General features: G+C 41.2%; 1 protein-coding gene across 1 annotated transcript in view; it reads right to left on the bottom strand.

The window, feature by feature from the left end:
• Nucleotides 1-27,392, bottom strand: part of LOC309694163 (disks large-associated protein 1-like) — a 160,339-nt gene extending 132,947 nt beyond the window's left edge. The window contains exon 1 of the mRNA XM_082513995.1: nucleotides 27,213-27,392. The gene's annotated coding sequence lies outside the window, so the exon portion shown is untranslated. The remainder of the gene's footprint in view (nucleotides 1-27,212) is intronic.
• Between the last annotated feature and the right edge of the window lie 349 nt (nucleotides 27,393-27,741).

The following is a 27,741-nucleotide window of genomic DNA, read 5'->3' as shown; positions in this document are numbered from 1 at the left end:
ACTCCAAAAGCCGGGTAGACCGGAAATGACTGTGAAAAAACGGTGAAATCGGACTAGTCTAGCCTTCAGAATTACGTCACCTGCCGTCTGCTCCTTGCTGTCTAAAATATAACCGGACGCTGGCGTAGATGGTCGAATAAAGTGCTGTTTTCACACAGCAGTTTATTCAGCTGTGTGAGAACCCCAGAGGAATCCTCCCGAGGGATTAATAAAGTTTTATTTAATCTAATTTAATCGAATAACTTTAATCTCAGCCAAAACGATTTACTCACCAACAAATAAAATACAGAAAAAGGCCAAACAATAACATGTTTAAGTTATTTGACGTTTACACAGCTACATTCTCGCCTGAAAATGTGTTAAAAGTTTATTTTGCAACCCAGAAAGAGTAATAAGAGTAATATTAAAACTAAGTAGCTGCAGTAATGGTAGCCATCGTTGGAAACTGGAATTGGCTGGGCCAGTCTGGGATATGGTTTTCAGTTTTGTTGTCCGGGTGGAAAATCGGGAAAAATTGGGGAGAATGGTCGCCACGGGAGATTTTCGGGAGGGGCGCTGAAATTCGGGATTCCCCGGGAAAATCGGGAGTGTTGGCATGTATGTCCTAGCATAGCCTGTAACGTTATTGTGACGGACACACTTGACTTTAAGTGACTTACAGGTTTCTTTGAAAAATACTTTCTTATATCCAGGTTCTTCCTTTGCGCTGCCATCCTCCTCTCAGCGCAGGTTTGCCGCTGCTGAAACTAAACAGAGCTCCCTGAAAGGCACAGCCAATCACATTGGTCATATTTGTCACATGACATTGGACTCCAGTAGAGAACAAATTTAACTCTTTCTGCACCGCTCGCTGAATGAGACGCTGACAGATCGTTTTTTTCTTTCTATCGGGTTGTTTTTCTTTACTTGAAGAGATCAAATTATTGGTGGGGACAATTCAATAATCGCTGGATATTGGTGGGGACATGTCCCCTCCGTCCATGCCAAATCTACGCCCTTGTGTGACATCTTATTAAACGCAAAACACCTGAATGTTAAGTAAACAGTTTGAAATGGTTATAAAAAAAGAGTAAAAGGTAAATGGCTGCAAATAACTTTGTTGTAGGGCTGGGCCATATTATACTGTTCACGGTAATACCAGGATAATGTTAGGCAACAATAAGAAAATTATATATCACGATAGAATATGGGTAAAACACGCATGCGCAGTGCCTTTGTTTTCATACGCACATGGCCGAAAAAGTATGGCGGCAACGAAGAATGAGAAGGGGGAAAGCGCATCGATGAGTGAAACGGATGAACCAGAATTGGTTTGTAAAAATGGTGCAACTTCAGTGATGTGGAACTGGTTTGGTGTTTGTCCGTCAAATACCCACCAAAAGACATTTTTTTGTAGAACATGCAAGCGGGCCGTCGTTATTACCATATTTGTCGGACTAAGGTGCTCGTATATCTGGGAGTAATCTGGGTCCAAAACTCCATCCATTTCAGGTCCCAAAGTCAAACAAACACTGCGGCATCACTGAGAGTTAAAAACTGTCTAAATTCTTTCACCTTTAATAAAAATGATCAGCATTGCTGCTTTACCAGGTGTAACAATTAAGTTTAACATCCAGGCATCCATGAAAACAGAATTTGTTGCATTTAACGGAGTTAGAAGTTAGCAGGAAGTTAGCAGAAGTTAGCTCGCTAGTTTCGCTAGCTACCTAAGCATAACATAGCATGTTCTGACTGAGAAATTTCTGAAAAAATTCAAACGTACAGCTCCGCTAGCACTTCCAAGGTAAATGAAGACAGAAAACTAAACAGCAGTGACATTTGTAGGGTTACTGAAGTTGGGCTAGCTGGCATATAATGATGTGCTACGAGATTGCTAGCGACACAGCTATGTTAGCATAACATAAACAGTGAAGCTGCAGGGTGAACGCTAACACTTTTCCACTCGATAAAAGTTAACGTGAGGGTTCCTGATGGTTAGGGACAAATACAATCACATGGCAGGATGTTGTAAACAGACCAAACTTCAGTCTGGAGAATCTGAGATAATCCATCCACAATATGAGGTTAGTCATTAATATACTGCAACAACATGGGAATAGAGCAGCTGTAATAGAATACAGCATTAATGAATCAATGATACAGAAATGGAGGAAGCAAGACGTATGAGTTGAATAAAGTTTGATTTATCTGACTGCTTTGTTTTGTTTAATGTGCCTTATAATCCCGAGCACCTTATGGACCGAAAAATACGTATTTGGCTTTTTTATTTGGCACACTGCAGTTTAATGTTGCAAATTTTCAAATATATATCATGATAAATATTTTTGGCCATATCGCCCTGCTCTATTTTGTTAACATGTTTGTGGTTGTTACAGTAAAAAATGTAACTTTATGTACTCGGATTGTATGGTTTTTGTCTGATTTTAAATCAATTGTGTTAATACAGTATGTCAAAATGAAAACATAACTGTAAATTCAGACACGTGAGGTTGTGCTGAAAAGGATGATACCAAACAAGGCAAAGTAAATCGTTTTTAAAGGTAAAATGTAGAGGAAACATCAAAAGGCCAATTATACCCTGGACCACATGGTTAAACATTTTTTAAAAGTAACGCAATAGTTATTTTTAAAGTAATTAATTACTTTTAGAATCTTGTAACTCAGTTACTAACTCAGTTACTTTTTTGAAGAAGTAACTAGTAACTATAATTAATTAATTTTTCAAAGTAACTTGCCAAAAACTGGTGTTTACGAAAATCTTTTAACATTCTTCCAGAAATGTACTTGTGTTGGACAAGGAGACATGGCTCTAATTGACCCCAAAGGTGTCCTATCATGTTGAGGTCATGATTCTGTGCAGGCCAGTCAAGTTGTTCACTCCATGGACCTTGTTTTGTGCATGGGTCAGTCTTGTTGAAACAGGAAGGGGGCATCCCCAAACTGTTCCCACAAAGTTGGGAGCATGTAATTGTCCAAAATATGCTGGTATGCTGAAGCATTGAGAATTCCTTTCACTGGAACTAAGAGGCAGAGCCCAACTCAATTTAATTTTCTTTCTATAGCACCAAATTACAACAAAAGTTGCCTCAAAACACTGTACTGTAAGGTAAAGAACCTACAATAACACACAGAAAACCACTTCCTGGGTCTCTTTTCAGGGGCTCATAAGTATTTTTGTCACTGAGCAGTGACAAAATTTTCTCATGATGGTCTTTCTAGTTTAGCAAAGCTGTGCACCATCTCAGATTCCTATCTGCAATCTGCATACAGTTATGCCCTCATTTTTCTAAGTACCTACATACATGGAGAAAGTGCTAATGACATTGGAAGAGGAAAACCCATAGGGTCATAAGAACACAGGTACACAGGGAGCACATGATCTCACAAATCTCACAGCAGTTATTAAAAGCATCCAGCTTTTCCATTATCTGTGGGATAGTGCCAAGAAATTAGATTGTAAGTGATGACAGGTAATGAAATATTATTGTCATGTATTTAACTGCAATTCTGTGTATATTCGACTTTCAGGCTTTTGGAAAACTAAATAGTGACCAAAAAGAAATAAAAAATAATAATAACATCAACAACATTAGTAGAGGTAGGAGCACTGAGTACATTTTCTAAAAAAGCCAGGCCTTCATCATTAGGTTTGAGTAAGCAAATATTGATAAATCCCAGATTGTTTGTATGCATAATTTATGCACAGATTGTTTTTTTTTAATGCAGTGCTTGGAAAGGAGGCCCAATAAATGTTCCCAACAACTTCTCATCAACTAAGAAATTAGCATAACCTTTTCCTGGTTTTGTTTGGCCATTTTAGTTCTGATAGTTTACTCCATTACTGTTGCACACTGGAGTTTTATTTTCAGCCTCCCTGTCAGAGGACAAAGTCTGAAGTGTGGATTATATAAGAGTACTGAGGGAGTCTTGATCAAACATGGTCACCCTGTCTGCAGAATATAAAGAAAGAAAATCACTTTCCAACCATCACCCACTACTTTATTTATTTTTTCCTCAGTACATCATGTAGGGATCTCATGGTGTCAATGTATTGTAAATACTGCTTGCCATCCAATCAAAATACGTGAGTCATTAAAAGAAATAGCTGTTGTTGATTTGGTTTTAAGTGTTCAGCCAGAGAAAAACCGTAGACTACATGGAAGACTCCTTATTATGTATTCTAAAAACTTATTCATGAAATTGTGCATGATGCCATTGAATATACTGTAAGTTACTGCAACACTGATAAACGTGTGTGTTGTTTTACGTACAAAACCTAGTATCATACACACTAGTTATTAAACAGAATGCAAAACCCTATCATACATATCTGTGTGAGTACAATTTAGATGTCAATTTTCTTTCATTCAATAAAAATTATTTGAATTGGTGCATGAACACTTGACATTTTCAGAGATAACCCTGATCATTTTGGTCACTAATCATCCCACCCAGTATGGGATTCATTGTTTTAGAGAAGTGAGCTACTGCACTTCAAAATAATCAGGAACTACTAAAGCTGTTTTAACTGAATGCTGCGCACACACATACCCACACACAAAGCCCTCAGAATGTATCCCTGAGGAAAAACTTGAACCTCACTCCATCTTCTGTCTCCTGCTGGCTCAGCCCTCCCTGTGGGACAGTCACTTCTCTCTGGTGCAGTGGAGCTCATTTCCACACAAATAGTGTGATACTTCACTTTCGTAAAAATAATTTTCTTGTTTATTCACATACATGTATATCGGTTAGAGGAACATGTATGCTATTTCCATTAGTTCATGAAGGTGGTGGAAGTGTTTGTAAATATTCAGTGAGATTACTGTGCACACACAATGTGAGCGCCTGTTATAGACTGCTCTTCAGATGGAATATTCCTCTCTACTACATGGTCTTTGTGCAGCACAGATATTATCTGACTAGTAGGGAATCCTCTGTCTCTCACAACATGAGCGTATCTATGATTTCAAAGAACATAACACTGACTTGCATTCATTTTCTACACAGTAACTCTACTTGCCTAGCGCTAACCCTTACGCAAACTTTCAATACAAGCTTTCATCTCAAACGTTTATTGACTTAGATATGGTACAAGTAAGAGATGTTCCACTAAGTAACCAGGTAAAGATAAAAAGGTCTGCACAACATGAGTAAAATTGCTCTAGCAGTCACCTTCCCATTATAGGATTTGAAGTAGGATTAGCTCATTGTTTACACTACACATACAATACACACACACACGCACACATTAGTTAATTAAGTAATTGCATTCGACTAAGACTTTACAGAACACTACCAACACTACCAGTTTGCCACCCTGTGCAAACTACTCTCACAGACATCTCAAAGCCACTACTTTTAGGGAAAAAATGTCTGCAGGCCCACAACTCGCAGGAGGCACTAAAGGGGTCAGGTCCATTGTGTGTCAGGTAGCAGTCTAGTGTGGAGGCCCTGGCAGACTGATCCCCAGTTATCAAGGCTGGCTGTTGGGACATGGAACGTCACCTCTCTGGTGGGAAAGGAGTCTGAACTAATTTGTGAGGTTGAGAAATACCAGCTAGAGATAGCCAGGCTCACCTCAATGCACAGCTTGGGTTCTTGAACCAGTGTCTTGGAGAGGGGCTGTACTTTGTTTCAGTTTGGAGTTGTCCTTGGTGAGAGATTGCGGGCCCTGTTGGGTATTTTTATATCTCCTCAGTTTCAGGCTGCACATGGCTGTGTTTTGAGGTTTAGGCCAGTGGACGAGAGGGTTGTTTCCATGCGCCTTGGGGTTGGGGTCCTTATTGTTTTTTGTGAAGGGGGCATACTTGGGAGGAACGTCCTGCCTTATCTGGTGTTCTGTTATTGGACTTCTGGGCAAATAGCAGTTTTCCCACAACGAACGACAGACTCGAACATAAGGATGTCCAAAAGTGCATGTGGCACAAGGACAACCTAGGTTGCAGGTTGATGATTGATTTTGTAATCGTATCATCGGATATATGGTGAGTTCTGGATGTATCTTCTGAACACTCAGGTGAAGACAGGAACTAAGCTGTCAACTGATCACCACATAGTGGTGAGATGTATCAGATGATAGGGGAGGATGCCAGACAGACCTGGCACACCTAAATGTATTGTGAGGGTGTGTTGGGAATGCTGTGGAGAAGCCCGGGTCCATGAGATTTTCAACTCCCATCACTGGCAAAACTTCAACGACATTCCAAAGTAGGCTGGGTACAGTGAGTCCAAATGGACTATGTTCTGCATCTCAATTGCCAAGGCTGCTGCAAGGAGCTGCGGCTACAGGGTGGTTGGTGCCTGTTTGGTGATAATCCAAATACTAGAGAGTGGACACTGGAGGTAAAACGAGCCAAAGCTGAAGAAGGAGTCCTATGAGAGATGGTTAACCTGTGGGTCTTCAGAAGCAGCTGATGAGTGCTGGCAGGCCAAGTGGAATGTTGCCCAGGCAGTAGCTCTAGCAAAACCTCATGGGATAATTTATGTGAGGCCATGGAAAAGTTTACCTCAGTGAGATTCTGTTAAATTCTCAGGTAACTGTGGATGAGAAATTAGTGCCCTAGACACACTGTTTATAATGGGGGTGGGGTGTTGCTGACTTCAACTGATAACACACTCATCACTGAAAACTCAGTTAAACAGTTCTAGTGAGCCTCGACCTCCCGGTCAGCTATCGACCTAGTAGGGCAACAGGCAACTCCGAAAACATCAGAACTCTTTTGCAAATATGTGATGTCTTGATAAAAGAGCAGATATTTGGACAGCCTTTGTCGCGTCGCTGTGATGTAATTGCCTACAAATGCGGCCTCCGAAACATGCTGCCCCTGAATTTGGACACAGCCAGGGACTATCAAAATAAAACAGGAAACAGGAGACAGGCAAGGACTTGAAAAGGAGGCTGACTGGTGAGACACAGGAGATGAACAAACACAGACTGATATAAACACTAACACGAACACTGTGGCATCACTGAGAGTTAAAAACTGTCTAAATTCTTTCATCTTTAATAAAATGATCAGCGTCCAGACATCCATGAAAACAAAATTTATTCAATTTAACGGAGTTAGAAGTTAGCAGGAAGTTAGCTCGCTAGTTTCCACCTACACATGATATACCATGTTCTGTCTGAGAGATTTCTGAAACAAATTAAAACGTACAGCTCTGCTATCACTTCCAGCATAAATGAAGACAGAAAACTAAACAGTAGTGACTTTTTTAGCATAACATAAACACAGTGAAGCTGGAGGATGAACGCTAACTTTTTTTCACTCGATAAAAGTTAACGTGAGGGTTCCTGATGGTTAGGGAGAAATGCAATCGCATTGCAGGATGCTGTAAACGGACCAAACTTCAGTCAGGAGAACAACTGAGATAATCCATCCACAATAGAGCAGGGCGATATGGGCAAAAATATTTATCATGATATATAGGAATACGATATATGAACATTTGCGATAATGATATAACTGACAAAAAATGCAAGACAAAATACAGCTCCACAATGTTTTTTGGGTTTTTTTGCCTGTCCCGTTTGGATCTTTAGCCATCAGAATTGTTGTCTAAGGGCAAAGAAAGATGCCCAACAGATTTACTTTACCAAATGGACCATCCCAGCCTCGCCGTAATGGTCTATTTGATTCACCTTTGCTTTTATTATTTATTTTATTTTCATTTGCTGAACACGGGATAGACTTGACTGGGGAAAAGAAAAGGGAGAAAGAAAGAGGGAAAGAAAAAGAGCGGGGAAGAGGGACGGTGATAAAGGGCAAAAAACAACAAAACAAACAGACAAAAAATACATCTATCAATCACCTGGATCACCTGTTGAGAAAGAAAAAAGAGAAGACAAGCAAAGAAAAAGAGAGTAATATAATAAACAACATCATTACGATGATCTATGGGAATAACTGTAAATACTAAATATTAAACATTATTGTGTAGGATCGACAGCGCACAGTGTGCTTTGAGGTAGGAGCCAAAAAGGGTGTAGTTTGTGTGTTTGAGCACCCGTGTGTACACCTGTGAGCATGGACGCGCTTGTTTTTAAAAGGTTCCTTCATGTAATGATCTGCTAGAGGGTGTGGGGGGGCCACAGCCCCGTCCTCCAGGGCATGAAGCAGGTATGGAGGAGATCAAAACTCCAGACATCCAGAGGCCCCAAGAGCAAAGTAGACCAAGGAAGACCAACAGAGGGGCAGCCGCGCCACTGTCCCAGAAAGAGCTGAGGAGAGTCCCAGATGAGGGTTCACTCAGCAGCCGCGGAGCAGAAGCCAGGGGGGGTTGCAGTGACGCGCCCGTGAGCTCCGCCGGCAGCCAGCTGTGCCTGAGTGACCGAGCCCCAGGCCGAGAGGCCGGGGGCACCCCACCTCCGAAGTGGCCCGAGCGAGCCCCAGGCTCCAGGCCCCGACAAGCAGCCACCAGGAGTGAGCCGGTGTGTACCTGGACGCCCATCCCCGGACACAAAGAACCACCAATGCACCGATGTCTGAGGGCATCTGCCACCGGCAGGGGGAGTGGTGGGGGGAGATAGGCCTCCATACCTTGGAGGGCCTGAGATATCCCAAATTTTTAACAGCCTTCTCCAGTAAACAGACGTGGATACCAGCAGAGGTCAACAGCAGACAGACTAAACTCACTACAGATAAAGAGCACCCAGACCTGTTTGTCCTGCAGCAGCCACCACAGCCAATTACGCAGTAAAGATTACTGAATAAAATAGGATAGTAGGAGAATGGCTTGAAAAATGAGAAAAACCCACAAAGAACAATGCTGGAAACTATCTATTCTTCTGTAATTTTTATGAATATCATTGTGACCATTATTATCGCTGTTGCAACTTTTTACTACTTTTAACTCAACTCAGCTTTATTTAAAAAGCTGTATGCACTCATTCAGCTGAAACTAGAGCAAAACGTTAAGCTCTACAAATCCTATTGTTAAGCCTGGATTATACTCCGTTGCAGACATAGGCACAGACAGCTGGAAAATCGATGGCCAAGTAGTCATTGTAGTTATACTACATCATCTGTGTCCATCTCACCCTAACCCTAGCACCCTCTTCTGTCACACTAACCCTCGGCATGTGTCCTCCTTCACTTCATCCATCCTCTCTGAGGTCTTCCTCCTACCCTCCTCCCTGGCAGCTCGAGCTTCATCCTCCACTCTCCCTCCCTGCACATGTTCAAACCATCTCAGCCGTGCCTCTCTAACATTTTGTCAAACCTAACCTGTCCCTCTGATGTACTCTAATCCTGTTTATTCAGCTCCCTCCCAATCAACAGCTTCAGCTGCCTCCTGTCTTTTTTGTCAGTGCCACCATCTTCAAACCATACATTATAGATGGTCTCACTATAATCTTATAAGTCCCCCCTTTCACTTTTGCTGCTATCCTTCTGTCACAATAACCCCAAATAACTCATCTTCAACACCTCCACCCTTCCATGCACTCTCTTCTTCACCTTGCTTGTCCACTGTTTGTTGTTTTGGGTGGCTGACCTGAGGTGTTTAAACTCGTCCACCCTCACTCCCAGCACTGTCACACCTGTCTCCCTCTCATTCATACACTTGCTTCTTACATTCCTGTTCCCTCCAGAGCATGCCTCCGCCTCTCCAGACTCTCCTTCAGCTCCTCCCTACTCTCACAATAGATCACAGTGTCATATGCGAACATCGTAGTCTACAGAGACTCCAGCCTGACATCACCTGTCAGCCTGTCCATCAGCACTGCAAACAACAAGGGGCTCAGAGCAGGGAAAATCCATCCCCACTCCTACCACACATCTCACCACTGTCTCTCTGTCCTCATACATGTCCTGCACTAAAATTAAAATGAAGTATTCCTTTTATAAGACACTACAAATGGTTTCTTTTTGAATGTCATAATACCCAATGAAGATAAGAAACCACAAAATGTACCTGCGTGCCAATTTTGATTGGTCATCTCCTGATCATGTAGTACGAGCTGGTCAGTAAACAAGCAGATTTGATGTACTGATGTAGAAACAAAAAAACAAAAGAAGATATATGTTTATGCTTAAGCAGGCAGCTTCCTCTGAGGAATGTATGTAGTCAAAGGATGCTAGAGATAAGGTGATATGGAGGAAGATGGAAGATGATCCACTTTGGTGATCCTTAAAGGGAGCAGCCAAAAGAAGAAAATATGATTAAGCATGTGTTCTTTTTCCCCATGGTGTCAATGCATGTAATTTTCTTTCCTCCTTAAAGGTGCATAAAGTCAACAAATGACCGATGTACAGATTGGAAACACTAAAGAACATTACCCAACATATTAGTCCGAGTGCTCAAGAATAAGCAACTGTATAGGTCGGGTTGTCCAATTCCAGGCCTCAAAGAGAATTGAAGAATTAACCACATATTTACATGGCAATGGCCCTTTTCTGCCATGTGTTTAATTGGCCTCTGGCCCTTTAAACTCTGAGGGGCCGTAACTTTGGTTTCTTTTGGTCAATTTGCATGATTGACACCTCATTTTAATCGTTTGAGCCAATAGGATCACAGTAACGATGCTACGTCTTTTTGCCCCCGGTACCCAGGGCGTGGGGCTTAAGTGGTTAAACCTGCAGGACACCGGCCCTTGAGGCCTGGACTTGGACACCGCTGGTATAGGTGAACCTTTATTATTTCTTAAACAGCAGAACAAAATGGTTTTGGTTTTTGCTGAATGTGGAAGCAGAAACCAGCAACAACAGGAATTTCTTTTAAATAAAATCCCAGTGAATAACTCACTGAAAGTAAATTTAGGTCTGTGGCTCATTAACTGTTAAACTCTGAAAATGCATTTTCAGTATTCCAAATTTCCACAATAGATGGCAGCCATGCATAAAATCAGCCAAACGTGACACATTGGAAGAACAAAAAGAAACATTATTATTAAATCTACTGAGGACAATGAACATTGCACATTGAGTAGAAATAACAGAGGATGAGTAACAAGCCATTCAGATAGAACATGTTGCATCACATTTTAAGTGTCAAGCCACTCATTGTGTTCACATGACATGTGTCGTCTAGGCAGCACACCAAAACCAAGCGCTCTAAACTACCCACAGGAATTCTCTCTGACACCATGAATCACTTTTGCCCAAATATGTTTGTTGTTTTTCAGTTTTACAAGAAAAGGAGAAACCTACAAACAAACACTTTTAAACAAGGACACCAGAAACAAAATTCAATGGTTCGGTTTCTTAAATAGAACTTGTCATTGGACCCAGCTCCTTGAGTTAACTGCGTTTTTCTGGTTCCTTGAGCAGTAATGATTTAGTTTCTAAAATTTATTATTGAATTTAGCCCTTTTACTGTAACTGATTTTATTGGTAAATTCTGGTTCATGTTCTCTTGTCTATTAGGTCCCTTTTGTGCCTTTGTCTTTGTCTCCATGTCTGTTCGTCCGTGTTTACGTTTCTGTGCATATCACTCCCTCGCCCTCGGTGTGTCTTAGACTACGTCCACGTGTGCACGGGTATTTTTCTGAAATTTTCCGTTTTTGTTTAAAAAAAAAAAACCATTCACATGTAAACGCAAAAAACAAAGTGAAACGCTATTAAGAACATGCCAAAGCAACAGGTGGCGATATAATCCATACTGTGTAGGAATGTTGACCAATCAGAAATCTAGAAGCCTGGGAGGGAAAAGGTAAACAAAGATGGTGCATGGAAGCAGAAATGAGTCCTAATATGGACAGACAGTGGAATTATTCCTCAATATCACACTGGAATATAAAACACAAGAAAACGTGAAAAAGTGCAGACAGTAGATTGACAGTAACAGTATTTTGTTTCTATCTGCCATTGTAGAAATTCATCTCATGTAAACAATAAGGTGGCGCACAGCATGATGTCAAAAAAGGCTTTGAAATCTCGGTTTTCCTCGTCCACACATAAACACAAAAACACAGTTTTCGAAAATCATCTTTTTAAAATTCTCATTTACAAGTGGACGGAAGGCCCAAAGCCACAGAAACAGCTGTGTGTACATGTGGACCGTAGCCTTAGTTGTGTCGTTATATTTCATCTCCCTTTTCTGTTCCCATGTTCCCCTCCTTGTGTTTCATTCCGTGTTCCCCTTGTCATACATTCATGTATGTCCTCTCTGTGTTAAATGTTTCTGTGATTTGTTACTTCCTGTTTTATTTGCTAACTATTTGTATTTGTTTATATATGTAACCTTTATCTCTCTTCAGACTTTGTCAGGTTGTCTGTTTGTAATACCCATGTTTGTTCCCTTGTGTGTTTTATGCTTCTGTTTTGAATTTCCACAGCACCTGTGAGTCCTCCGTTTGGGTCCTTCTTGCCTAACCTTGACAAAAATGTACTAGTTTGTACATGTACTAATTATTTTAGTTCAAAAGGGTGACTCTACAACTTTTTAGATTTTAAATGCAACTGTTTAACTGTTTCTGTTTTACTATTGTACAACACTTGTGCTTTTTTTAACCTTCTCCAAAGATGTATGTATGTATAGGTTTCTGTCAAATAATGCAACACAGACTAATTGGTGGCTGAAAGTGCTTAGTTCCATGCCTAGGCACCAGTAATGCGACACAGTGACCCAGGACAAATTCTGCCTTCCAGCTCACTGTAGTGCAGTGCTTCTCAATTATTTTCTGTTATGCCCCCTCTTAGGAAGAGGAAAACGCCCACCACTCTCCCCCGTGACTACAAATAGTATCATTTGTTTATAAAATTGTTATTATAACTACATCTCCGTATAACATTGTATCCTTATAAACATAAAAAAAAGAGAGAGAAAGAAATTTGGATCAGCTTAAAACAAAGAATAACTTTATTAACATTGTTTTTTAGTCTGTAACAGTAAAGATTTGAAGTGCATGTAGTACTGCAACTCTCTAAACTGCTACTACATTTAATAATGTATATGTGTTAGTCCCCGTAGGGAAATTACTCATATGGAAAAGATATATAAATCTTATAAAGTTTGTATCTGTCTTGTGTGAAACTTGTACGTTTTGGATACTTACTAAAACAATATATGAAAGTGGCCACTTTCATGAGTAAATCATATAAGCCTTATATGATTCACTATATGAAGTAAGCCACATCTTATGCAAGTCTTTTATAAGTTTTTACTATTTCTTTTCCATATGGGTATTCCTCTGCATTTAACCCATTCACCCAGTGAAGCAGTGGGCAGCCACCAGTGCAGCGCCCGGGGTGCAGTATGTGGGGATGGTATCTTGCTCAGGGGTACTTAAGGGTAGCCGTTCAGTGGATTCGAACCCCTGACTTTGTGATCATGGGGCAACAACTTTAACTACTGAGCTATCCCTGCCCCAACTGAGATATGCTCCAATTTGCATCAATTTGCCTGAAATAAAAAAGAAAAAACCTAAATCCTTATTCAAACTTTAAACATTTTTTGACACCGCGGTCTTTCCTCGTCTCGCACTGTAGTCACAGTGAAGCCAAGCTCTACATATGCTTCGTCATAGTTCCTTTTCTCATTTGTCTCATTATCTCTGCCTTTCTTTTCTTCACTGTTAAATATCTTTCCTTTTTGCTTGATGGTTTGTTTACTATTCTTCTATTCTTGGTGCAAAAAACACTGCCACCTACTGTGGTGGATGTGCAATTACACTTTATTCTAGTATGGCAAAAAAGCATGTTCCACCGGGTTACGCGCACCCCGCCTGACATCGCACCGCCCCACTATTTGAGAACGCTGCTGTAGTGTGAGGCCCTTTTTTCACTGAACTGGCTTAAATTATAGTCTATATGACAAGTACTTAAATGGACTCTTTTGGGGAAATATTGTAAAATTAACTTATCGACGTCATATTTCACAAGGATTTTCATCAATTTTAAATAGCCCAATAAAAAGACTATTTGTCGGGGGGCACGTTAGGAGACCCAGGGTCCTGTGGAGTCGTGGAGTTAAGCCCAGACTGACAGGTGTTTTTGAAAGTAAAGCCCATGTCACAAGGCACAAATTGGTCTCTATCAGCCTGCAGTCTCCATCATAGGATGTCTGTGATGGCAGAAAGGCACAATGAGAAGCTCAGGCTGTAGTGGAGTCACGTGACTCAGGAGACCTCTACAGCAGCCACAGCGATGTGAGGCCGACAGCTCTCGCTACCCGTGTGTTGATTTGCTGTCAGCAACTATCAGCTGCAGCTGTTAACGATCTTTGCACAGGTTCCCGGATCAGAAACTTTTACACCTTGTACTTGCCTTTCCTTCCTTTTTGTGGCCAAAGGCTTTCTGGTATAGTTATTCTGAAATCTACATTATCTTTCAGTTTTGGGTAACCTTACCTTTCTTTTTTAACCTCTGGCAGTTCACACCTTACCTTTGTACCATTTCAAGCTATTCATTGGACTTGAACGACTTGAACTGCAATAAATAATTGGAAAAATGAAGGTGTTCTAAAACTTTTGACTGGTAATGTATGTATTCCCCGACATATCAGGGGGTGAGCTGTAGTTTAGATTGAACTTTTGATTGAGCTTGACTTCACGGATCGACTCCGTGAAGTCAAGTCTTTTGGCATGCGTGTTATCCACAGAAACCTCTGAATCTCCACTAAAAGCTCATATAAACCTTTTCTACAAAACAACCAACCAAACACAGTGAAAACAACAAACAATTAAAAGAGCAGTTGCATAATTTCACAAAATATGCCTAAACACAAACAACCAAGCCATGAACTCACTCAGCTTCATTTAACCAAGCAAACGCCACATTGTCTAAAAGCAGAGATCGCACCGATTACAAGACTGCAAGTTTCGTCATACCCGACCAAAATTCCAGCTGCAAAAGAAGACTACAAATATATTTCAAATTCGAAAAACAATAACATGGAAACTTGCACATGCTATTTTTCTCTGTTTCTCTCGCCAATAGCCGCTGTAGCTCCTTTACTGGACACAATCTAGTTGTTAAGTGATGACATATGAACCCTGCTTGTGGCTCCAACCTACTCTGCGTTTATTAATGCTGTTGTGTTTTTAACATGTTTTAATGCTTTGTATCTTGTTCTACTTAATCTGAATAAGCCCCTAAAAAGAAAAGTCAGTGATCACTGTCGGCCCCTCTCGGTTTTTATTATCACTGTTCATTGGCAGAACATTTTAAAGCTCTGTTTTTAAAACCTCATTTTTCACTGTTTCATTTCAGCAGCATCAGTCTTTGCACAAATAATATCCATGTTCATTCCTGGTTTTCTGGAGTTTATTGTCTTCTGATGCATATTTTCAAAGTGGGTATATGCAATAAAATCCGAAATTAAATTAGGCAAAGAAAAAAATGTTAAAGCATTTCTATGTTCCAGCCTCAGTCACTTAACATCTGCTGTAATATTTACACTCTGATGAAAGTGTTAGCTTTATTTTGATACCAATATTGTTTACACAGAGTTTGTAATTGCAGAGGAATACTTTATTCATTTTGGAGCAGGAAGCTCAGAAAGCCCAGTGGTGCTTCAGATGTTAAATCATGTCCAAAAACAAATGTTATTTTCAAACATATAGTGGCTAAAATAGCACTGGTATACTCATTCAAATCAACTATTCAACATTTTCTTGTTTATAAAATTATAAAATAAAAAATGTGATGAACTCAAATTGCAGAAACAAAAGCCTAGACAGTGACAAAAAATACGACTGACCAAGAACAGTCACAGGTATCACAGCTGGTTTATTTAACGTTTTCTTTAGTGTGTGGGGAGACACCGACATGCAGAGTTTAAAACATTCTTCATTTTGCAATGGATGACTTTTCATCTGGTGGAATAATTTCACAGCAGGAATTTCAGGCTGTTGCCATATTTGGTCGCATTTAAACAAGCATGCTCGCCGCAGTGTGCCGGGTAGAAAGTTTTTCGGGTGCGGGGGAGGATTTATTATGAATTCGCACCGTGTGAGAAAAAAAAAAACTCACAGTGAATTACATGCAGATAGCTTAATATTTCCATGGCAACCTATACTCGATGGTTACAATAAAGCCATTTTAACCATTGTACGTGGAAACTGTAAAGGAGGAAGTCTTGATGCATGTTCGATCATCCAGGTGAGTAAAACCCAGGTTGATTCTGTTCATCACTGGGAGGAACCTTTCGTCACTCATCCAGTGACTTCTTCAGTCTCAGCTGACTGCAGGTTTGCAACCTTATAAACAGGGCATTTGCACAATGACTGAAACTAGCACCACTGAATGAACAATGGGCTGTGCAAATGTGCAAAAAGCTGACGTGTACCGTAAACCTACGCATACGGATCAGTATTTAAGGTTTGACTCTCATCATCCACTGGAGCATAAACTGGGTGTCATTAGGACGCTACAACACAGAGCGAACACCATCCCCACAGACACAGCGGCCAGGGAGGCAGAAGAACACCAAGAAGGCCCTGAGTAAATGTGGTTATCCCAGCTGGACTTTTGTCAAAGCTGGGAAGGCGCCTAAAGAAAGGTCCAGCCGATCCAGGAGAGAAGGACAACCGCCACCTAAGCGAAAACCTGTAGTGATCCCGTATATGTCAGGAGTATCCGAACAGTTGAGACACATTTTTTCTAAACATCGCATCTCTGTGGCTTTCAAACCCCAAAACACGCTGCGCCAAAAAACTGGTCCACCCAAGGATCGGGTCCCCCGACACAAACAGAGTAATATACTGTACGCTGTTACGTGCCAGGAGGACTGCCATGATTTATACATCGTGGAAACCAAACAACCTCTGGCGAAGAGGATGGCATAACACAGAAGAGCCACCTCGTCAGGCCAGGACTCTACAGTCTATTCACACCTACAGGCCAGTGGACACTCTTTCAATGATAGACAGGGAGGAACGCTGGTTTGAGGGCGGAGTCAAGGAGGCCATTTACGTGAAAAGGGAAAGACCATCTCTGAATCGAGGAGGGGGCCTAAGGGTACATCTTTCGCCATCTTACAATGCTGTGATTGCAGCCATTCCCCAACTCTCTGTAAATGGTACTCATGGATAGGGATGGGTATCGAAAACCGGTTCTTGTTGAGAACCGGTTCCCACTGTTTCAATTCCTTGGAATCGTTTGCCACTTTTAAAAACGATTCCCTTATTGAGTCCAGTCGCCCCGAATGACGTCATCACGTTGAGTAGCGTCTTTTACCCAGTAGGAAACACGGCGCCTGAGCGGCACAAACGCTCAAAAGTTTGGTTACACTTTATGAGAAAGGATGACAACAGGGCAACTTGCAATACTTGCAAAGTAGAGATTTCATCAAAGGGAGGAAACACTACGAATATGCAAAAGCTCAAAAAACCACGCGATTGCTTTCAACGAATGTCGTGTTTTTGATCCGCTCCGGACTAGCGAAGCTCAACCCAGCAGCAGCGGTAGCGTTTCCACGTCCTCTCCCGTTAATACTGCAGGTAACTAATCAATTAGCATTGCATATTATGTTAGCGCGATTTACCTTATTACAAAACCTGCTATTACTGTGCGTTGCATTTAGATAACCATGATGAGAGAGACAGAGTCTGGCTCAGATGCTGCCAGTTCTCGCTGCAGTCTACCGGTAGCGTCTCCTTTCAGGCCAGGATAGACGAATGTCACCCAGCAGTGTCTAAGTTTGTGGTCAAAGGCTTGCACCCATTTGCCACAGCAGATGCCCCCGATTTCACTTTGGTAAGTGAATGTGTTTAATTGTAGGCAGGACATTACTGGATATTCTTGTGTAATTGCTACAGAATAATTTATGTTAAACTTTGTTATTGCTACAGGAGAATATTTATTTTATTATTTTACATATACATTTTTTTTTTCCTGGGGACCCTGTGACACCCCATTGAAGAGCCATAGGCTGGATCTCTTAAGATCTCACTGTTGGGTTTGTAAGGCCATGTTACTCCTAAATTTCTATCTTGTTCAAAGAGAAGATATAAAACACAGTTCTAAGCTAATCTACTTTAGTGTTCTCCTTTTTTTAAAAAAAGAATCGATAAGAGAATCGATAAGGAATCGAATCGTTAAAATCTTATCAATACCCATCCCTACTCATGGCCATTGATCAGTGGCCATGACAGTTTGCATATTAATGATCCAGGAACTGACCTCCCAGCCCATTGTTCATTCAGTGGGCTGGTTTCAGTCATTATGCAAATGTACTGTTTATAAGATTGGGGAAACCTGCAGTCAGCTGAGACTGAAGAAGTCACCTGGATGATTGACGAAAGGTTTTTCCCACTGAAAACGCTTCGTCCAGATGAACAGAATCAACCTTTTGGGATGTACAGGAGAAAAAAAAAAATTTTTGTTCCGGTCGCAGAACAATGGACTGGCTCTTCACCGTTCTGAGGATTGTTGCATAATTTGCAACAATCCTCTGTATAACATTCAGGTATACAAAGGAGACTGTTCATGGAGGAGCTTGGGCAACAACTGGTGATACCTCACATCAAGCGACATTAAGCTACATTTCTTTTGCCCTTCTTTCTATAGTGATCTCAGAATTTGAACTACTGTATTTGCACTGTGATTTGTTATAATAAAGTTTGACTTGACAGGCTATTCCCCGCACACCAGCAGCAGCCAGACTGGTTATGGAGAACCAGTCCTTCCTTGCCTAGCTGCCCCTCCTGGCTCATCACCCAAAAGCAGAGGGTGCAAATTCTGCCCTCGCCAGAGTGATCTCAAAACATCAAAAATGTGCCAAAAATGCAATGCATACATCTCATAAGTCAGGTAACAAGCTGGAATAAAGTTGAACAAAAAATTGAAACACAGAGGTGGGTGATAATACTTTATGCCTTATACAAAGCGAAACCAGACGGGGTCATTTTTAACCCAGGAGGACAACAGGTGTGATAATGTGCAGCCGTTAAAAAAAATTGAAGTGGTTTAAAACCAGCATCCTATCTCAACATCTACTTATATCAGTCTGTGATGATCTATCAAAACAAGTCACTCTGATTGTTAACTATAATAAGAATACTTGATGATTTTATTTATTTTTACTCAAAAAAGGTCATGTGAATGAGGTCTTATTGGCAAATTTCAGATGGCATAAAGAAATTGTGTTAATGTGTCTGAACAAGCTGTAATTGGAAGTGTAACAGAATTGGGTGAAGTATCACCTTTCTATTCTCTAAATAACAATTAAACCACATGGGGCCAATTTTGACCCTAGAGGACGAGGTGTGATATATTTTAATGGAAACGAGTTCTATTGGCCCTAAATTCACTGATTGAAGAAAATAAGAACAACCCCAGGTTTCTCTTCAGCACTGTAGCCAGGCTGACAAAAAGTCAGAGCTCTTTTGAGCCAACCATCCCTTTAACATTAACTAGTAATGACTTCATGAACTTCTTCACAAATAAAATTTTTATCATTAGAGAATAAATTACCAATAATCATCCCACAGATGTAATATTATCTACAGCTACTCTTAGTACCATTGATGTTAAGTTAGACTCTTTTTCTCTAATTGATCTTTCTGAGTTAACTTCAATAATTACTTCCTCCAAACCATCAACGTGTCTTTTAGACCCCATTCCTACAAAACTGCTCAAAGAAGTCCTGCCATTAATTAATTCTTCGATCTTAAATATGATCAACCTATCTCTAATGATCGGCTATGTACCACAGGCCTTCAAGCTGGCTGTAGTTAAACCTTTACTCAAAAAGCATCTCTAGACCCAGCAGTCTTAGCTAATTATAGGCCAATCTCCAACCTTCCTTTATATCAAACATCCTTGAAAGAGTAGTTGTCAAATAGCTAAGAGATCATCTGCAGAGGAATGGTTTATTTGAAGAGTTTCAGTCAGGTTTCAGAGCTCATCACAGCACAGAAACAGCTTTAGTGAAGGTTACAAATGATCTTCTTATGGCCTCTGACAGTGGACTCATCTCTGTGCTTGTCCTGCTAGACCTCAGTGCAGCGTTCGATACTGTCGACCATAATATCCTATTAGAGCGATTAGAACATGCTGTAGGTATTACAGGTACTGTGCTGCAGTGGTTTGTATCATATCTATCTAATAGACTCCAGTTTGTGCATGTAAATGGAGAGTCCTCTTCACACACTGAGGTTAATTATGGAGTTCCACAGGGTTCAGTGCTAGGACCAATTCTGTTTACATTATACATGCTTCCCTTAGGCAGCATCATCAGAAGACATAGCATACATTTTCACTGCTATGCAGATGACACCCAGCTCTATCTGTCCATGAAGCCAGATAACACACACCAATGAGTTAAACTGCAGGAATGTCTTAAAGACATAAAGACCTGGATGGCCGCTAACTTTCTGCTTCTTAATTCAGATCAAACTGAGGTTATTGTACTCGGCCCTGAAAATCTTAGAAATATGGTATCTAACCAGATTCTTACTCTGGATGGCATTACCTTGGCCTCCAGTAACACTGTGAGGAACCTTGGAGTCATGTTTGACCAGGACATGTCCTTCAACGCACATATTAAACAAATATGTAAGACTGCTTTCTTCCATTTGCGCAACATCTCTAAAGTTAGAAATATCCTGTCTCAGAGTGACGCTGAAAAACTAGTTCATGCATTTATTACTTCCAGGCTGGACTACTGTAATTCATTATTATCAGGATGTCCAAAAAACTCCCTGAAAAGCCTTCAGCTAATCCAAAATGCTGCAGCAAGAGTCCTGACAGGGACTAGAAAGAGAGAGCAGATTTCTCCTGTTTTGGCTTCCCTTCATTGGTTTCCTGTTAAATCCAGAATTGAATTCAAAATCCTGCTCCTCACATACAAGGTCTTAAATAATCAGGCCCCATCTTATCTTAATGACCTTGTAGTACCATATCACCCCATTAGAGCACTTCGCTCTCGCTCTGCAGGCCTACTTGTTGTTCCTAGAGTATTTAAAAGTAGAATGGGAGGCAGAGCCTTCAGTTTTCAGGCCCCTCTTCTGTGGAACCAGCTTCCAGTTTGGATTCGGGAGACAGACACTATCTCTACTTTCAAGATTAGGCTTCAAACTTTCCTTTTTGCTAAAGCATATAGTTAGGGCTGGACCAGGTGACCCTGAATCCTCCCTTAGTTATGCTGCAATAGACGTAGGCTGCCGGGGGATTCCCATGATGCATTGAGTTTTTCCTTTCCAGTCACCTTTCTCACTTACTATGTGTTAATAGACCTCTCTGCATTGAATCATATCTGTTATTAACCTCTGTCTCTCTTCCACAGCATGTGTTTAGCCTGTCTTCCTTCTCTCACCCCAACCGGTCGCAGCAGATGGCCCCGCCCCTCCCTGAGCCTGGTTCTGCCGGAGGTTTCTTCCTGTTAAAAGGGAGTTTTTCCTTCCCACTGTCGCCAAAGTGCTTGCTCATAGGGGGTTATATGATTGTTGGGTTTTTCTCTGTATCTATGAAGCGCCTTGAGGCGACTTTTGTTGTGATTTGGCGCTATATAAATAAAATTGAATTGAATTGAATTGAATTGAATTCCAAAATGAAGAGAAGATTTTGTGGTAATGAACTGAACTAAGACTAAAGATGTAACACAGAACTATATACACTATAGGCTTTAAATAACAGTCAAATAACATGGGGTCATTTTTGAGTGTGAAACTTCTTTGAGCAGTCTCAACTGATCTCTAACTCTTTGTCAGCTTTGCTACAGTGTTGTATCACATTTCTTTTCTTTTACTTATTAAACTGGCCACTGAACATCCAAACTTCATCTGAGGTTTCTTTAACAGTCACAGAAAAGAGAAATGAATCTGAACGTGAGTCACAGGAAGTACTTGGAAAAAACAGAGAAGCTTGATAATGCTCAGAAAAAGTTCTGCATTACTACACACTTTACTGCCTCTAACACATTGTGTCGAATGAGTGCTGCATTGACTGCAAGGATAAATATGAGAGACATACCAAATAACATGGGAACAGGCTAGGACTTTGAAATGATGACCAAAAACATGGTTAGACCAAATGATTCTGACATTTACGTCCATTTGTGCATTAGTGGGAAAGAGAGAGGCGCAGAGAGTGCAAGAGGGGAAAAAAGGATGATGACTATATAAGAAAAAGAATTTCAAGGCTGTGCTTCTTCCACTTTACCCTGTGTGACAGATTCTGACCGTGAGCTTTGAGTTCACCAGACCCAAATCAAACCTGCATTAGTAAGAATCCACACTGTAAATCATTCTTTACAAAACAGATCATGTGTCCAGAGCAAGGATAGATTAAGAGAATACAGCGTCAATCTCAGCTAGCATATTATAGTTTATGACAGCAGTATGTATTTGATTTCTCCCCACAGCAACTTGTCTTGCATTTGTGTGACTGGTCAATGCACAATGCTCGCAGGTGATCAACACAAGAAAGACTGTTAATTTTAGCTATTTTTAAGCTCTTAATACGCAGCAGTAAGAGCTTAAGGACACTGCAATGTAATGTGTCACTGTGATTTGTTGACTGCATCCACAAACACAGCTGAGTGAGTTAGGTTAGCGGGAACTGGAAAAAGATTTTCTGTCACCATCCCTGTCCAAAAACAAAAGTTTTAGTTCATCTCCAAAACACAAATGAATATGGGGTTTTTCTTTCAAACTACTCATCACACAATTTTGTTTCTGTGTGATGTTTTGAGATTAATGATGTGCACCAGAAGGCATTCTTCAACAGCCCTGTTGGCAACAGGTATTCCTTGACCTTTAACAGTAAACAATGTTTAAATCATACTACCCGAAAACACACTTTGCTTGTTTTCCATTTGTCTGAAAAGATTTAGACCAATTTATATAATTTTTAATCACAAAATATTGTGCATAGATAACAGTCTTAGAATTCCTTTATTGTTCGAGCTCTAGCTGCCAATGGACTGATTCTTATAGCGCTTTTCTACTCTCCTGGAGCACTCTATACATGCTGCATTCACCCAAGCACTTTGTTCTCTTAAGCTAATATTCACACACATTCATACTCCAATGGAGTTAGTATCTTGCCCAAGGACACTTGGCTACTTGAATACTGGGAACCACCCAACCTTCCAATCAGTAGATGACCTGCTCTACCTCCTGAGTTACAGCCACCCCATAGATGTAGCCTGAGTTTCGATCATGGAGGCACTTAAGTCAGCACAAGGCCCCGTTGGCTTGCATGACTGTCATGCAGTCATGCATGCAGATTTCAACTGTGATCATGGCACTTAAAAGAATCATTTGAGTCATTTGTTTTTTGGTTTTCTGTTTTTTGAGGGGGGTTTTGCCATGTGTGATAACTTCACTCTTAGAGATGGAGAAAAAAATGAGTAAGAGAAGACAGGAGAGGAAGATGAGAGGTTATTTTTAAAGCAAGACCTGCCGATAAACTGGAAATGTAAAGCTTAAATGTGAATTTGTGTGAAGTATGTTAGATTTTGACAGTAAATCTACATGATAGGTTGCTCAAGTTATCTTGCCATTTTATATAGAGAAATATCTTTAATATCAAATTAAATGGTAAATGGACTGGTTCTTGTAAAGCACTTTTCTACTCTACCTGAGCACACATGCTTCGTATGCCTCATTCACCAATTTAAACACATTCATACAAATTCATACTCTAGCAGACACGTCAGAGATAAACCTGGCCCACATAGCAAAATTGGTATGGCCTGGATCTGGCCCACACAATGTGCTTACACATGGCCCACATATCGCAAAGAATGACGGCCCTTTGGTGGCCCACATTTGGTTTGCCAGATGTGGCCCACACATGGGCCAGCACAAGGCCAGTTGCAGGCACACTGGTGGTCCTGTGCTGGTCCATGTGTGGGCCACATCTGGCAAACCAAATGTGGGCCACCAAAGGGCCGTCATTCTTTGCGGTATGTGGGCCTATGTAAGTTTTGTGCACCCATGGGCCAGTTGCAGACACACTGCTGGCCCTGTGCTGGCCCAGAACAGTTTCAGCTCTGGCATCAGATGTCAGTCTAATGTGTACCTTAATCAAGCCATGTAATAACAACATGCGCCAGAACATGCAAAACAGTGCAAAAGTAACGTGAAAAAACTCTGTTCAGACAGTGAATTGACTGACTCTTATATAGCGCTTTTCTAGTCTCCCAGATTACTCCAAGTGCTCTATTCAACATGCCACATTCACACACTTTCTCTAAACTGAGTGCTTCCTAACTACATTCACACACATTCACGCAGACTAGAGGACCCAGGGATCAAACCACTAACCTTTCGATCAGTGGGTGACCTGCTCTACCTCCTGAGCTACAGCCAACCAGTGGTACACATGAGTAAACCCTCACTAGGTTTTGGATAAAGTGTACACTCACAAACCTGTCAAACCTGCATTAGAAACGTTGGCTACCATAGCAGTATAGTATTGCAACATGGCATTTTGGTCTTCTACCTAAAATAGGAAAATAGGAACATAAATATCATTGCCAGACCTGGCCCACATCTGGTTGACAGACACCCTGCCATGACACCAGCCAATCAGAAGTGCCAGCTTGATGCTGGATCCGGGCCAGACCTGTTTTCTATGAGCCTGGGCCACATAAACCAAAGCACAATCAAGCCAGATGTGGCATGCCATCACATAAACAGTGCCATCTATGCCAGGCCTAGCCCATATCTGGATGGCATACGTCTTATCATGTCAGAAGTCAGCCAGCAGTGCCGGCTTGATACCACATCCGGGCCAGACCTCCTTACTATGTGGGGGGGTTTGCATGTCGGCATGCAGACTGGGATCCAAACACTAAACTTCTGATTAGTAGATGGCCTGCATGACATTCCACGTTATTCAACATTGGTACAGTTTCAACACAATATCACAGCAAAGCATGTCATGTCAGACGCGCCAGTCCACTGTGTCCATTTCACACTTTGCCTCTCCAAAGCGTGAAATGTACTCACACACAGAAGTTGCAGTACCAACAGGGGAGATCATTTATTTAAAGCTAAGAAGTTACTATTGTGCAAGGAAGGTATGACGTACATTTCAGGGTCCTTCTATGCCAGAAATGATTAAGCTAGGTGGCTAATATGTATTTATATGTAAATGTGTTCGTAATGTCTGCCTGATTATTTTCATGTTTACTTGAAATAAAATATCTCTCTGCAGGTCCTGCAGCTTACTGCAACTTCTGCATGTGTGTCCATTGAATGCTGTGGACCGTTATGTCTGTTACAGGGCCAAGTGTATCCAAGCCACTGCTAGAGGAGCAGGTCCTGGGTAGCAGCAGAGATGTTATCAGAGTGGCATGTCACTCAAAGAAATCTGAATTGAGATTAGAATTCTAAAACGAAAGCATCGATCATATTTTGCTGGATGTTCTGTATATGCAGTTTTTATGTCTCCTTGACCACTGAAATAAAAGTTAATTCAGATGTTGCTTCCAAATATGAGCAAAGATGTATTTCAACATGGCTGCTTAGTAACAGGACTTGCTTGTATTTGTCTTGGTGCTGGTGACATCTGGCTCTCAGAGTAATAGTTAATCACGAAGGGTAGCAGAGGGCATCTTTTAGTGTTAAAGTTCAGTTTCTTTAGCTTCAATATGTTGACAACCGGTCAAGAGAACAAGATCGGGGACAGCCAATAAATATGCATTTACATGTGTTTTAACTTAAAAAAGAGCAGTCTTCACTTTGTATATTATTATTTTTAAAGGCTCAAGATGTGATTAAACTAATGAAGTTGATAAAGAAAATATTGTCCAAGCACACACATCTTTTAACTGTGGGAGGAAGCTGGAATACCTGAAAAGCAACCCCCCCCAGGAGATTTGAACCAGGAACCATCTTCCTGTGAGGCAACACTGCTAACCACTGCAGCTACTCTATGTTTAAAAGAAATGCTTTTTATTCTGGTGCAAAATCAACCTTTCTAATGGACTTGGACGCTATAAAACCCTAACGTTTAATGTACAATGGCATAAAGCTGGAGCACATCCTCATACTGTGTTGAGTTTTGCAAAAACGCCTTGAACTGAAATCATTACACAATTACAAACACTGTCACAGGATTCTTGTTAATAATGCCAATGAATAGCAAATGCTGCTTCCACCCTCCCTATCAGATAATTATGCATTTACAATGTGTTATTGTGTGGAATATCAACGCTTTCTTCTTATGCTGAATGTATAAATAGAGAGAGGGTAAACTAAATTTTGTGTCTGATGTTTTGTCTAAGTCACTTCTGTAAGAAATGACTGTACTGCATAACTGAGATTTCCACATTGTGTGGGAGAATAATCACGATAAAATAATCCTTTCAGAGCTGACACTCACACTGCCCACACTGTTATCATTAGCCTACCAGTTGGTCTTCTTGAATTAGAAACATGCTGGATCTGCATGTCCTCTCATCCTCAGCCACAGGCGACAACTGACATAGCTCCTCTGAGCTCACAACTCCTCACTGGAGCGGAAGATACAGTGCGTACATCCCCGCATGAGACTGCAACATACAGCACGTCTGACATCTCATCAACCTTTGCATTTAATGTCGAGATAAGCTCATTTTCGGCCAACGTAACCTTGACTGCTTTTCTCCACAAAAACCTCCATCCAGCTGTGCCAGTGCGGTCTGCACAGGCACATCCAGTCCAACAGCATCGAGGTATTCCTTCATCAGTTATGTCTGACTGGCACGGAGCGAAAGCCACATTACATGTCCAGTCATTCGTTATGTGTCTTTTGAAGCCCACAGCCCCCCCGCAATACCCTAGCTTATTATTCACAATCTCTTTGGGGAAATCCTTCAAATTTCGACACACCTTCTCTTTAGCTCCACTGGCTTCTTGTCAGCACTATTTTCTTTGCTAGCGGCTCGGCGCCGATCACATCCACAAACTTTGACTTGCACTGATATTGATGACGCGTTGCGTGGAGACATTTAACCGATTTCTGCTGAACACATCGAAGATTTTCGTCAAAATATGTTAAGGATTTGACAGCTTAAGAACAGAGCAATACCACCTCAAATCAGCCGACAATTTGAAAGGCGACAGCAGCATACATTCCCACGCGCGAGCCTGGCACGTTCTCAGGGCTGCCGCTGGATCTTCCATTAACGCCGCTGCAGCTCAGGGCAAAATAAATGTGAAGCATACGGCTGTTAATGACAGCTGTCACATTACGAAGCGCGTCTAAAGGTATCACCGGGTATCGTTCTGTTACCGGTGTGACTCATTCCAAAACAGGTAGCGGATGTATTGATAAACTGTTGTATCCTGTCACGCGCTCCAACCTGAATCTATCAATTAAAGCACATCTTACCTCTGGCAGCTCCTTACACCATCGCTGAAAGGACGCACCGGCTGCTAAATCCAAAAGCACGTCGGTATCTGGAAGCAAAGCGATGACTACAGAGTCACCGGTGGAATGTGTGTGTATGTGTGTGACTCGCTTGGATGTGCGTTTTTGCGTGAGCGTGGATGTGGGGGCACGGGTGGCGCAAGACAGCCGTCCGCAAACGATAAATTACCAACAGGCAGCCAGAATGACACCGGAAGACCGGCGGGTTACAGCAAGTTTTAATGAATTAATATGGCTTACCTACCAAAATTAGACTGGGGTCTTTCTGGAATTTGTACTATCCTCAGGTCATCCTTTGACAGAGGTGTCGTTATATACGAGCCTCCAGGCAGACATGTGTTCGAACTGTTTCATATATACCTAATGCAGATCTGCTTTTTTTTAACGTGTAAATGCCCTAAACAGCATATCTAGCCTTTGGCAACCATGTGACACCAACAGTGACTACTGCAATCAATAATTCAAAATCAGTCCAAAATATTTGAGTCTT

The sequence above is a fragment of the Aulonocara stuartgranti genome (genome assembly GCF_965226115.1).
Source record: "Aulonocara stuartgranti genome assembly, chromosome: 18".
NCBI lineage: Eukaryota > Metazoa > Chordata > Actinopteri > Cichliformes > Cichlidae > Aulonocara > Aulonocara stuartgranti.
This window is presented reverse-complemented; position numbering and strand designations above follow the sequence as displayed.